The sequence below is a fragment of the Sapajus apella genome, unplaced genomic scaffold, assembly GCF_009761245.1.
Source record: "Sapajus apella isolate SASKATOON/1434 unplaced genomic scaffold, GSC_monkey_1.0 scaffold26, whole genome shotgun sequence".
In the NCBI taxonomy this organism is placed as follows: domain Eukaryota; kingdom Metazoa; phylum Chordata; class Mammalia; order Primates; family Cebidae; genus Sapajus; species Sapajus apella.
The window spans coordinates 1,742,143-1,753,257 of NW_022436966.1; the positions used below are offsets into that span (position 1 = coordinate 1,742,143).

The 11,115-nt window shown below is 51.1% G+C and overlaps 1 long non-coding RNA gene across 1 annotated transcript; it reads right to left on the reverse strand.

Moving 5' to 3' along the window:
* Positions 1–989: 989 nt before the first annotated feature.
* Positions 990–8,808, reverse strand: LOC116560437. The gene is made up of 3 exons (XR_004272971.1): positions 8,477–8,808; positions 6,678–6,765; positions 990–1,770 (listed from the first exon to the last, which is right to left on the reverse strand). It is a non-coding gene; the product is annotated as an uncharacterized LOC116560437 (long non-coding RNA).
* Between the last annotated feature and the right edge of the window lie 2,307 nt (positions 8,809–11,115).

Consider the following 11,115-nt stretch of genomic DNA (forward strand, 5'->3'; position numbering starts at 1 on the left):
ATTGTATTTGTTTTGGGGGCACCATGAACCATGCCCATAGAAAAAGGTGAACTTAATTGACAAATGTTGTGTGTGTTCTAACTGTTCCCCATCTCTCTCCCTCTCCTTCAGGTCTCCCCGTTTCCTGAGACACAACAATATTGAAATTAGGCCAATTAATAACCCTACAATCGCTTCAATATCAAAGATACTGAAATCCAAAGGAAAAGTCACCTGTTTCTCACTTTAAATGATCCAGCTTAGTGAGGAAGGCATGTTGAAAGCACAGACAGGCTACAAGCTGGGCCTCTTGTGCCAAATAGCTGGCCAAAGTTCCCATAGTCTGGATAGATGATCAAACCAGTCACAACGTACCCTTAGGCCAAAGCCTGATCCGGAGCAAGGCTCTAATTCTTCTCAATTCCATGAAGGCTGTGAGAGGTGAGGAAGCTGCAGAAGAAAAGCCGGAAACGTGCGGAGGATGGTTCATGAGGTTTAAGGAAAGAAGCCATCTCCACAATGTAAAAGTGCCCGGCGAAGCTGCAACAAGTTATCCAGAATATCTAGCCAAGATCATTGATGAAGGTGGCTATGCTAAACAACAGATTTCAGTGTAGATAAAACAGCCTCTCGTTCAAAGAAGACGTTAGCTTGGACTTTCATAGCTAAAGAGAAGTCAATGCCTGGCTTCAAAGGTTCAAAGAGCAGGTTGCTTCTCTTGTTAGGGGCTAATGCAGCCTTAACTAAGTTAAGGCTCATTTATCATTCCAAAAATCCTAGGGACTTTAAGAATTATGCCAAATCTACTCTGCCTGTGCTCTAGAAGTGGAAGAACAAAGGCTGGACAGCAGCACATCTGTTTATAGCATGGTTTCCTGAATGTTTTAAGCCCACTGTTGATAACCACTACCCAGAAAAAAAAGACTTCTTTCCAAATACTGCTGCACGTCAGCAATGTACCTAGCAAACCAAGAACGCGGACGGAGAGGTGCAAGGAGACCAATGTTGCCTTCATGCCTGCTAACATGATATCCATTCTGCAGCTCATGGATTAAGTAGTCATTTAGACTTTCAAGCTTTATTATTTAAAAAATATATTTTGTAAGCTGAGAGCTTTCATAGGTAGTGATTCCTTTGATGAATCTTGGCAAAATAAATTGAAAACCTTCTGGAAAGGATTCACCATTTCAGATGTCATTTTAAGAACATTCATGATTCATAAGAGAAGGTCAAAATATCAACATCAGCAGGAGTTTGGAAGACGTTGATTACATCTTTGGAAGACGATGGATTACTTTGAAGAGTTGAAGACTTAAGTGGAGGAAATAACTGCAGATGTGGTGGAAATATCAAGGAAATAGAAGTAAAACCTGAAGATGTGGCTGAATTGTTGCAATCTCATGATCAAACTTAAATTCATGAGGAGTAGCTTCTTATGGATGAGCAAAGAAAGTGGTTTCTTGAGTGGTTGCTAGTGAAGACGCTATGAACATTGTTGAATGTAAGTATTGTATTGTTGAAATGACAACAAAGGATTTAGAATATTCCCTCAACTCAGTCAAAGCAGTGGCAGGGTTTGACTCCAATTTTGAAAGAAGTCCTACTGTGAGTAAAATGCAGTGAAATAGCTTTGCCTGCTACAGAGAAGTCTCTGGTGAAAGGAAGAGTCCATTGCTGTGGTTTACTTCATTGCTGTCTTATTTCAAGCTGTAGCGGCCACGCCCACCGTCAGCCATTACCTGGTCGCTCAGCAGCCATCAGCATGGGGTGAGACCCTTCACCAGCAAAAGACTTTGACTCCCTGAAGAATCGGATGATCATTAGAATTTTTTAGCAGTAAGTATTCTAAAATTAAGGTACAACGTTGTTGCTTTAGACATAATGCTATTGCACACTTACTGGGCTACAGGATAGTGTAAACGTAAGTTTTACATGCACTGGGAAACCAACCATTCGTGACTCACTTTATTGTGATATGCACTTTCCTGCAGTGACCTGGAAGCAAAGCCGCAATATCTCCAAGGTGTGGCTGTGTGTTTCTGTGTTTATCATTATCTGTTTGATGTTTTTCTGTTCTCCAGACTATAAGCTCCTTCTATGAGTACAGGGCCTGGCACCTACGAGGGGCCTAATAAATCATTGTGCAATGACTGAATGAACAAATGATTGGGTATGGCCTCTTCTAGGAAGCCTTCTCTGTGGCCCTCTCCTGCCAGTGTGGATGTGAGCGCTCAGCTCACAGCCAGCCTGTCCACTGCTGCTGCGTGTGGCCACCTTCTGCCCTGAGCCTGGCTTCTGCCCTCTGCAGCTCTAGCACGCACAGGCCTGGGCGCCTCAATAAACACTGGCTGGCTGAACTGTTAAACCGAATCGATTTTCTCTCAGCCTCCTGTCCAGCCTCAGCTCTCCCAGGTTCGTGAGGGCCCATCAGGACCTGCACTTCAAACAGGGAACAAGAAGCCGAGAAACTGGCAGTAGGAGGTGGGTGGAGACATCCATCTCCTCCTGCTCTCTGCCCTCATGGCTGTTCTCCTGAGGGTTTCAGGCAGTCAAAAGTTCAGGCTCCACGTTTTCTGGAAGAGGGAGGGGAATCTGTGTGTGGGGGATTAAAAAAAGTCCCCAAACTCAAATCACGCACAGAGAACAACAAGTCATAAAACAGACACCATTGGGAGAAGATGGAGTCACATGGTGGGAATCTGTGGATTGCAGGGGAGGGGGAGGCGGCATTTGAGAAAACGCAGCCTCCTCAATGGGAACCAGATGGGCTGCATGTTCTTAAATAGAATCCCAGACTCGCAGCGCTGGGTGGGAGCTGGCCTGGGGTGCTCTCCCCTTGGCCCCTTCATGCGCGGAGGGGAAATGGAGGCAGAGGGGGGAGGTCATGGCCCAAGATCTCAAAGGAGCAGCTTCCAGACCCCAGGCTCCTGGCCCTGGGTCAGGGCTCCGCTCCCCCGCCACGCTGTCTCCCAGCCCTCTGCCAGTATCTCCAAATTAGAAGCATATCGGGAAGCAGTACTGTCATTCCCCCTTTTCTTCTCTTTCTTCCAATTCTTTCTCTTTGGAGCATAATTTTAGAGGTGCCAGGAAGTCCCTGTTGTTCCACAATCCCCACCCCCACCACTGCTCCATCAACAGAACCCAGGACAACAGTGATTAGCCTGTGACCCGCACTGTGCTAGGGGCTTCACAGCTATTTGCCTCTGTAATTGTCCTGGGACCCAGTGATAAAGGGTTTGGCCTATCGGTTCAGCCACCTGTAGAATGGGATGCAGGATCCAAGGTGGGGGGGGGGACACATTTTGCTTCTTACTGATCACTTAGGATCACCTAACCGGAGACCCTTGTAGCAACAAACACGTGAAATAAAGCTTACCCTTAGGGGATGAGGCAAAGCTCCAGAGATACTGAAATCCAAACGGCTCCTACTTTCCCCTGCACTGCTGATAGCTCCCCTGCAGAAACCATTGTGTGGAAACATGGAAGTGGTCATGGCTTCCTTACTTTCACTGACCCCTCCTCCCAGGAAAAGGCATCACTGGTCTATTTCCCAGCTCCCCTAAGAAACAGATTCTCACGGTGTCTTCCACACAGCACCGCAGGCGGCTCCCACCACAGGGGATCATTCGCACAGAGTGTGATGTGATTGACAGCCCAGGCCTGCCCCTGAGCTTTCCTGATGCCCACCCAGGCAGGAGGCAGGACCTCAGGCCTCCCAGGAGCACTGTGAAGAATCCCTGCTTGTCTGGGCCTCAGAGGTGTCTGGGTCTCTTAGCAGGTGGGGTAAAAAGTTGGATATCCACTTCCACTGAAAACTGCCACCCTTAAGCTTGCCACGGGGCTGGGAATTCTTTCTGTCTAACCCCTCCTGGAGCTACCGTTGTCTACGACAACCAATCATGCCATCCTCTAGTGGTCATTAGCATATAGCACGTGCCTGATTCATAGGTGAACAAGTGACTACATGAGGAGCTGCAGGGATTTCTGACAGCAGAAGAGCCTGTGCAGAAAGGCTGGGGGTGAGGCCCGGACACACTCAGGGGCCCCGACACACACAGGCAGCTGATGTGGCCGCACCGCTGTGGAGTGAGGAGGAGAGCAGTGGGAGGGCTGGGAGATGTGAACATGGAGCAGGGGCCAGCTCCAGGCTGGAATGCCACGACAAGGAGTCGGGATTTTATTCTATCAATAAGAGCAACGGGGAGCCTTTCAAAGCATTAAGCAGGGAAGGGATGAGACTAGCCTACAGTTCTGAAATCTCACTCTGGCTGGAGTGGATTTAGAGGGAACAGGAGTTAGAGCAGAGCGTCAAGAGTAGAGGCTGCAGGGGCCAGGCGCGTGAAGGTGGCCGGGACAAGGGCGGTGTCGGTGAGAAGCAGGGGGTGGATGGTTGTGAGTGTGTGTTAAAGGAAAACTTGACTGGACTTCCTGAGGAATTGGATGAGGGCCAGGAAATGTCCTAATTTGGGGCCTGAATAAGTAGAGAAGCTAGAAGGGACATTCATGGGGACAGAAAGGTCAGCCTCCTTCCCTAACCCTCCCGCCCTGACTTCAATCTGTGACTTCAGCAAGCGAGTAACATACTGTGGCCTCTCTCTGCTCCCTTCCTTGCAAAGCAGATGGAGAGAGAAGGAAGAAGGCCAAGCCTCCGCGGCTGTGATCGTACTTTCCACTTTTAGCTCAGCAGTTGGGAGCCCATGGCCTTGCCATCCCTTGCCTCCCACTCCTGGCTCTCTTAGCTCTGCTCTAAATCTAAGTCAGCTTAGTATAATTTACAGAGCGCCTGCTGTGGCCCAGCCACGTGAAGGCCACTAGGAGCTCAATAGGAGAAGGAGCACATGCAGTCCAGCCTCTGTGACCTGGGGAGAGCCAGGAGCACAGGCCCAGAAGGGCTGGAGCAGCCAGAGAAGCCTTCCCGGAGGAGGCAGGGCTTTGGCTTGGCATGGAGGATGGAGAAGACAGAGAGGAATTCCTATGAAATTACTTTCATGATAGGAAAAGAGTCCTGGAAAGCTGTGGACACTTATATGAGGTCAAATAGTAGGAACTGGAAGCAGAGCCAGCAGTTCCAATTCCTCCCAAGGCAGGGAAAGGCTAACTCTATCTCTGACTTACTGTCCCAGACCACCACTGGAGAGCAGGTAAGGCGGTCTTTGAAGGCAGCCATGTGCTCATCTTCTGTTCTGAACCTCCCCCTATAGCAAGTCAGTGTGCCAATTCTTCTAGAAAACTCCAGTGATTTTCAAGTGACACCAGAGTAGCAGTATCACTTGGGAACTGAATAGAAATACAAATTCTTGGGCCTCACCCCAGACCCAAAATATGAATTAGAAACTGCAGGTGGGGCGAGGTAAGGCCCTGGAATCTGCGTTTTCCTAAGCACCCCAGGGGATTCTGATGTGCAGTCAAGTTTGAAAACCATAGCTATCCTGGACAAAACTTCCCCAGACTCGTGAGATGTTTCTCTTCTGCTGCAATTCCCTGAGAGAGAGCTCCCAGGCGGGCCCCTCCAGGATGGAACCCTGCCTCCTCCCCAGAAGTCACTTCCACCCATATGGACTCTTTACTCTTTAAGTTGACTGCCCACTTCCACCCAGGCCTGTGGAGTGAAGGCCAGGTGGCAACATCTGCCTTCTCCCCTCCCCCACCTCTCCCCTCCTGGCTGGCCACAGTCACCAAATGTCCTCGGGGGAGTCAACATTGTCCATCAGTCAAGCGATGGAATAAATGGAGGGACTTTGTGAAAAGGGAAGAGGGGATACCCAGTGCCCCATCCTAGTTTAATTCATCAGGCTTTCATTTTTGCCCCAGAGACCCGTCCCTAGCAGTGAAGAGATGTGTGACATCAAGCCATTGGCACACTCACGCTTGGCATCTTTGGGTTAGAGAGAAAAGGCTGGTGTGCATTTCAGACACAAAATCAGTTGTCCGCTGGCGCTTCCTGGGATGGACCACTTTATTGTCCCCAGGGATCCCACAGGACAATCTTACAGCCAACTAGGGGCCTCTGTTTTCTTTAAGGCTGTGTGCGAGATCCACCCACTGAACAGACAGACACCTCCTCCGCAGAGCTCTTGGCAGAACCCTGTGGGAGGCGCTGCGTGCAGGCGGGGGGTGCTTCCTGCCAGTTAGGCCCCTCCTCTCCTATGAGCATTTGCTAAAAACCAAATTTCTTGTATCAATTTTTTCATTGCTTTGATCGTTTTCTTGTTTAAGCCCCCAGTGAGGGAGTACGAACTCTACTTTCATGAAGCTATGTTTGTTTAAACTGCACATGCTGGGAGGGGATGTTTGGTGCTATCTTAGGCAAGGCCAAAGAAGAGGAGGGAGTGATCCAACCTCCTCCAACAAGTTGGCAGAGGAGGTTGTGTGTGTGAGCATGCGTGTGCCTAACTGCCCCTGTTAGAAAGGGCAGGAAGCCGGGCGCTAGCCCAAGCTTCACCACCAACAGACTGTGGCTCTGGGGGAGTCAGGCAGCCTCTCTGAGCCCCAGTATACCCATCTGACATGCAGAAACAATATTAGTTCTGCATCCCCCCCTTGGGACTATTGTGGGTATTAAAGGAGCTAGTGTCTAAAGTAGCATTAAAAGTACTGATGGCTACACAAAGCAAGGCAAAGTAGTCACTAACAGAGCCGTCGCCTCTTTCTTGAGAGCAGAGACGTGGCTTTCCCATGTTTTGTATTCCCCAAAGTACCTGGTACAACCCATGGCAGGTGGTCAATCAATACTTGCTGAATGGATGAAATAGAAGACATGGACCCTGTCTCTGCGGAACTGAAGATCTAGCCAGGGCACAGTGGTGGGGATGAGAAACACACAATGGAAGAAACTTAAGAAGAGTAGGGAGAGGCCGTCATTAGCTCAGACACCTCTAATTTAGAATTCGTGATGCTTTTACAAGGCCAGAGAGGAATTGGACCCTGCTGATGGGAACATGTGCTGAACAAACTCCTAGTGGGAACAAGATAATAATAACAGGAGCTACTGGCCTCTGGGCAAGTGTTGTGTTCCAGATGGCAGAGGGAGTGCTGTGCCCTTTGGCAACACCCGGTTGCATGGGAGCAGTTAGCATGCCAATCACAAGTGAACTCTGACCTCATCTCTGAAGCAGCCAGTACCTTTCCCTGACCACACTTTGTTAATGGCTGTCCTGGGTGACTTCATGTATTTAAGGAACATAAAACTTTATTTTGTTAAGACTAAACTATTACTGGCCTCCCTCTGCCGCCTCCCAAGCAGCTCAGATCCATTCACAGTTTTCAAATAGAGTTGATGACAAAGCACATGCAACCAACTCTGTCATTTCCCCAAGAAGAGGGAACATGGGATCCTGCTCTAGCAGTCAAGGGGAACCCTGGGGCCAGAGCTTCTGGGCTGCTGGAGGGCCTGGGAGAGCTAGCCACTGCCCCTTCCAGGGCCACAGGTGCCCCAACAAAATCAAGAGTTTGGACCCAGTGATGGTCAGCGTAGGTGTCTGCTGCGCTGGACTCTCCTGGCTCTTGGCCCAAGAATGTGCCAGGCCTGGGGTTGTGTGAGAAGGCAATGGCTCCTCCTGGGCAGTGCTCTGGCCAGGGGGGATGTGCGCACCAGAGGGTGGAGGCAGAGGTGGCCCGGGTTGTTTTGTCCATGCGTCCTGGCCTCAGACGGTTTGGCCAGGTTCCCAGCGGGGACTGGCCTCAGACAGAGGGAGTGTCCAGTTAAGCCCTGCCAGCTAGGGCTAGAGAGGAGGAGGCAGGGGCTGGTGGATCGAGGGAGGGGGGCATCATCCAGTTTCCACAGACCAGGATGTTGGGAGCTGGCCCGGTCAGCAGAAGGCTGGGCCACAGGCCACCCTGCCCCTCTGGGGGTGTGACTTCTGGGTCCCCCTTCCATGAAGCCTCCCCTCTCCCCATCCTGGGTTTGGGCAGAAGCAGGGCCAGGAGGGAGTGAAGAAAGGGCAAAGGGATGACATCTGAGGTGGTTCCCAGAGAAGGTTTGCTCTTCCTCTGGAGTCCCTGTCCTGGGCAGGAGACACACCGCAGCATATGGAGGGGTGATTTCAGTTATCACTCGCCTTCTGGCAGGGGTGCTTCACATAGTCCACAGCCTGTGGGGCTCTCAAAGGGGCCCTGGCTTGGCCCGTTTTCTCCTTTCTGTAGCCTCCCCACCCTCCTCCTCCTCTATGTTCTCCTTCCTCACCTCTCCCCTGGAGGCTTGGCTGGCACTCTGGTCAACCTTTGCAGGAAGCCAGTGCCGCTGGCCCAGCCCCAGGGAGCTATATGGCCTTGTAGTTACAGGGTGGACTTCAGCCTGGCACCTGCGTCTCCTGGCTTTGTCTGCTCTCTGGGGTTTAGGCCTCAATGTCCAACACCTCTGGGAAAAGAAAGGCATGGGACCTTTCTCTAGCTCTGTCTCCAGTAGGGGACAATTCCTGAACCCTGAGTAACTGCAGAGCAGCACGGGGGAGGGGGTGCAGAAGGTAGAGTGGCCCCGAGAGAGCGGCTGTTGACTCACCCATCGGCAAGGGTGCTATCTCCACAAGGGCAGCCGATCCCCATGTGTGTCCTGATCCACCTTGAACTGAGCACTTCCTGTCCTAGGGCAGGTGCCACACAGCACCTTTGCGCATGTTAGTCAAAGGCACCCCTTCCTTGGGACAGACACAGCTCTTCCCCAGGGCTAATCTCTTGGCAAGAGGAGCCTCCACCGGGCCCCACAGCTGGGTGCTCAGCCAGATAGGCAATTATCAGTGAAGCACAGTGAAGCGAGGGTAGTGGAGTGAGAGGGAGCTGAGCATCAGGGATGTGAGGGGAGTGGGTGACTCCTGGGAAGGTCTCGTGCAGGGAGTGGGATTTGCTTAGGTCCTTGAAGGGCAAGTCAATTTCACAGTGGCTGACAGTCCAGGCACAGACAAATGCAATGAGCACTGGCATGGAGGCTGGCAGGTGAGAGCCGAGGTCCCTGCTGGGGAGAGGGGTGTGTGGAGAGTCCTGTGTGGAGATGCTGTGAGGCTTTCAGCTCCAGAGAGAGGATTTCTGTCTCAGTGGGTAGGAGGCAATGGCGGCAGGGAGTGAGCACAGGTGGGCCATGGTGGGGCTCCTGTTGATTGATCTGTAGCCGCTCAACTGAGATGGGCAGGAGCCAGCAGACTCACTAGGTGGGAAACCCAGGAGGGCTGACTGCCACGGTTCAGCCCCTAAGGGCTGCAGGGAAGAAGGAGAAGGGCCAGAGTTGGACATCCTTCAGAATGTTGGCATGGCCAGCTCGGGGCAGCAAGGAGGGCCCTGGGGAGACCCCTCTGCCCAGAAATATCACAGATAATTAAGATTTAACAAGCCCCTTGCTGAAAGGTCCAGGTGACTGTGTGAGATATTTACATCTAGTTTTTTTAATGTAAATCCTTATTGGTCCCAAGACATTGGTCTTATTGTTATCCTCATCACATGGATGAGAAAACCAAGACCAGAAGAACTTACCATTTAGCTGGAGGTCACATGCTGGGAAGGACTTGAGGCAGACTTCAAACCCAGGCCTGCCTAACTCCAGAGCTCCCCCTCTGTTCTCACCCCACCCCTATGCCTCAAGTGGCCTCGCATCTCTCTGAGCAGGTCCAGAGTTGACTCAGGGATCTGGGCTCCCAGGGAGGATGCAGCACATGCTGGGCAGAGGGTCTTTTCTCAGGTCCCAGCCCTAGAGGGATGCTGGGCATTAGTGGGAGGGAACAGGGTCTGGGCCTGGACTCTCCCTGGTGGGCGGCACGGCTGAGTGTCGGGGTCTGAGCAGAGGAGGAGAAGGAAGAGGCGGAGGAGGAAGAGGAGGGCCTGTAGCACTCTGCCCTAACACTACGTGCTTTCTGCTCCTCATGTCCTTCTCACACCCTTTTTTGCTGCCTGCTCTGACACTTTCTGGCTGAGGTTCTGGGCACGTCTCCTCTGAGATCTTCACGCTTTCAAAGCGGAGCTAGAATAACATCAAGTGGTTGTGGGGTTCACTGACACGATATATGCTAGGAACAGGTCTAAGCGAACTGCTTAGTTCCAGTGAGCATCTTTATCTGCAAAGTCCTTGCCATTTTTCCTCTCTCCCATAGCACATTCCACTTTTAAAGCCCGGTGTAAATGCTTTCTCATGGCTCTCGGCAGAATCCATTTGCTGTGATTGCTGTTCTGCTGGCAGCTTGTTAAGAGCTTTATCTTATGGTTTATCACCCTCTGACTGCGTCATCTGTGGAGGATGTGCCTGTCCTTCCAGACAGTGAGCCCCCTGAGGGCAGGGGCTGTGTTGACTTGTTAATTTGCTCCTCCCTGGCTCAGGAGGGCACAGCTGTTGGGATGCTCTCAGCAGACCCAGCGCTTGCCCTCAGGCCATGCCCACCCATCTTCCTTCCTCCTCTCTGAGATCAGCCGCCTGGCTATTCTTTATTCTACTGACTCTCTCTTTCTCTGTGAGTACAGGCCACTCCCTTTATCTAGAAATGAGTTTCTCTTTTGATGTTTGTGTCTTCACTTTCTCAGGTATTTCTTTCCTCTGGTTACTCTTTCTCCATTCTTTTAACAAAGGTGGGTTTCACAGCACTTTCAGTAATTGCAACTTAAAGCAGTCGTGCCTGCATGGAGCTGAGCTCCTTCCCCCTGGCCTTCTGCCTGGGCCTCCTTCTCCCAAGTCTGGATGCACAGATGCTTCGCTGCTACCACATTAACGATCTGAGATGACTAAGAAAAAAGGCAAAATCATACTAAGCCTCAATACAGATTGACAGGCAAAAGAAAATATGTGTTTATATCTAAATAACGCAGAGATGGTGATATGGTCTCCAAACCCCACTTCCTCTGCCTCCTGGGCAAGGTATTTGCCAGCCCTCTTGCAGGGACATGAGATCAGTGACTAAGTTGTGGCCAATGGGATATGAGCAGGAGTAGGTGACTCCAGACTTGGCTGTAAAGGGTCCAGCAGAGAACTCGGGAATCCATGGAGGTGGCAGATTCCAGGTCCCAGAGTCACACTGAGGAGACAGTCACCCCCAATCAGATGAATATGCACTGGACTGCTACCAAGGAGAGAAAGAAACTCTTGCTTCGGTTAAGCCATTTCAATTTGAGGGCTGTATATTACTACAGTTATCCTACCCTGATACAATCCCAAGAGTATCTGTG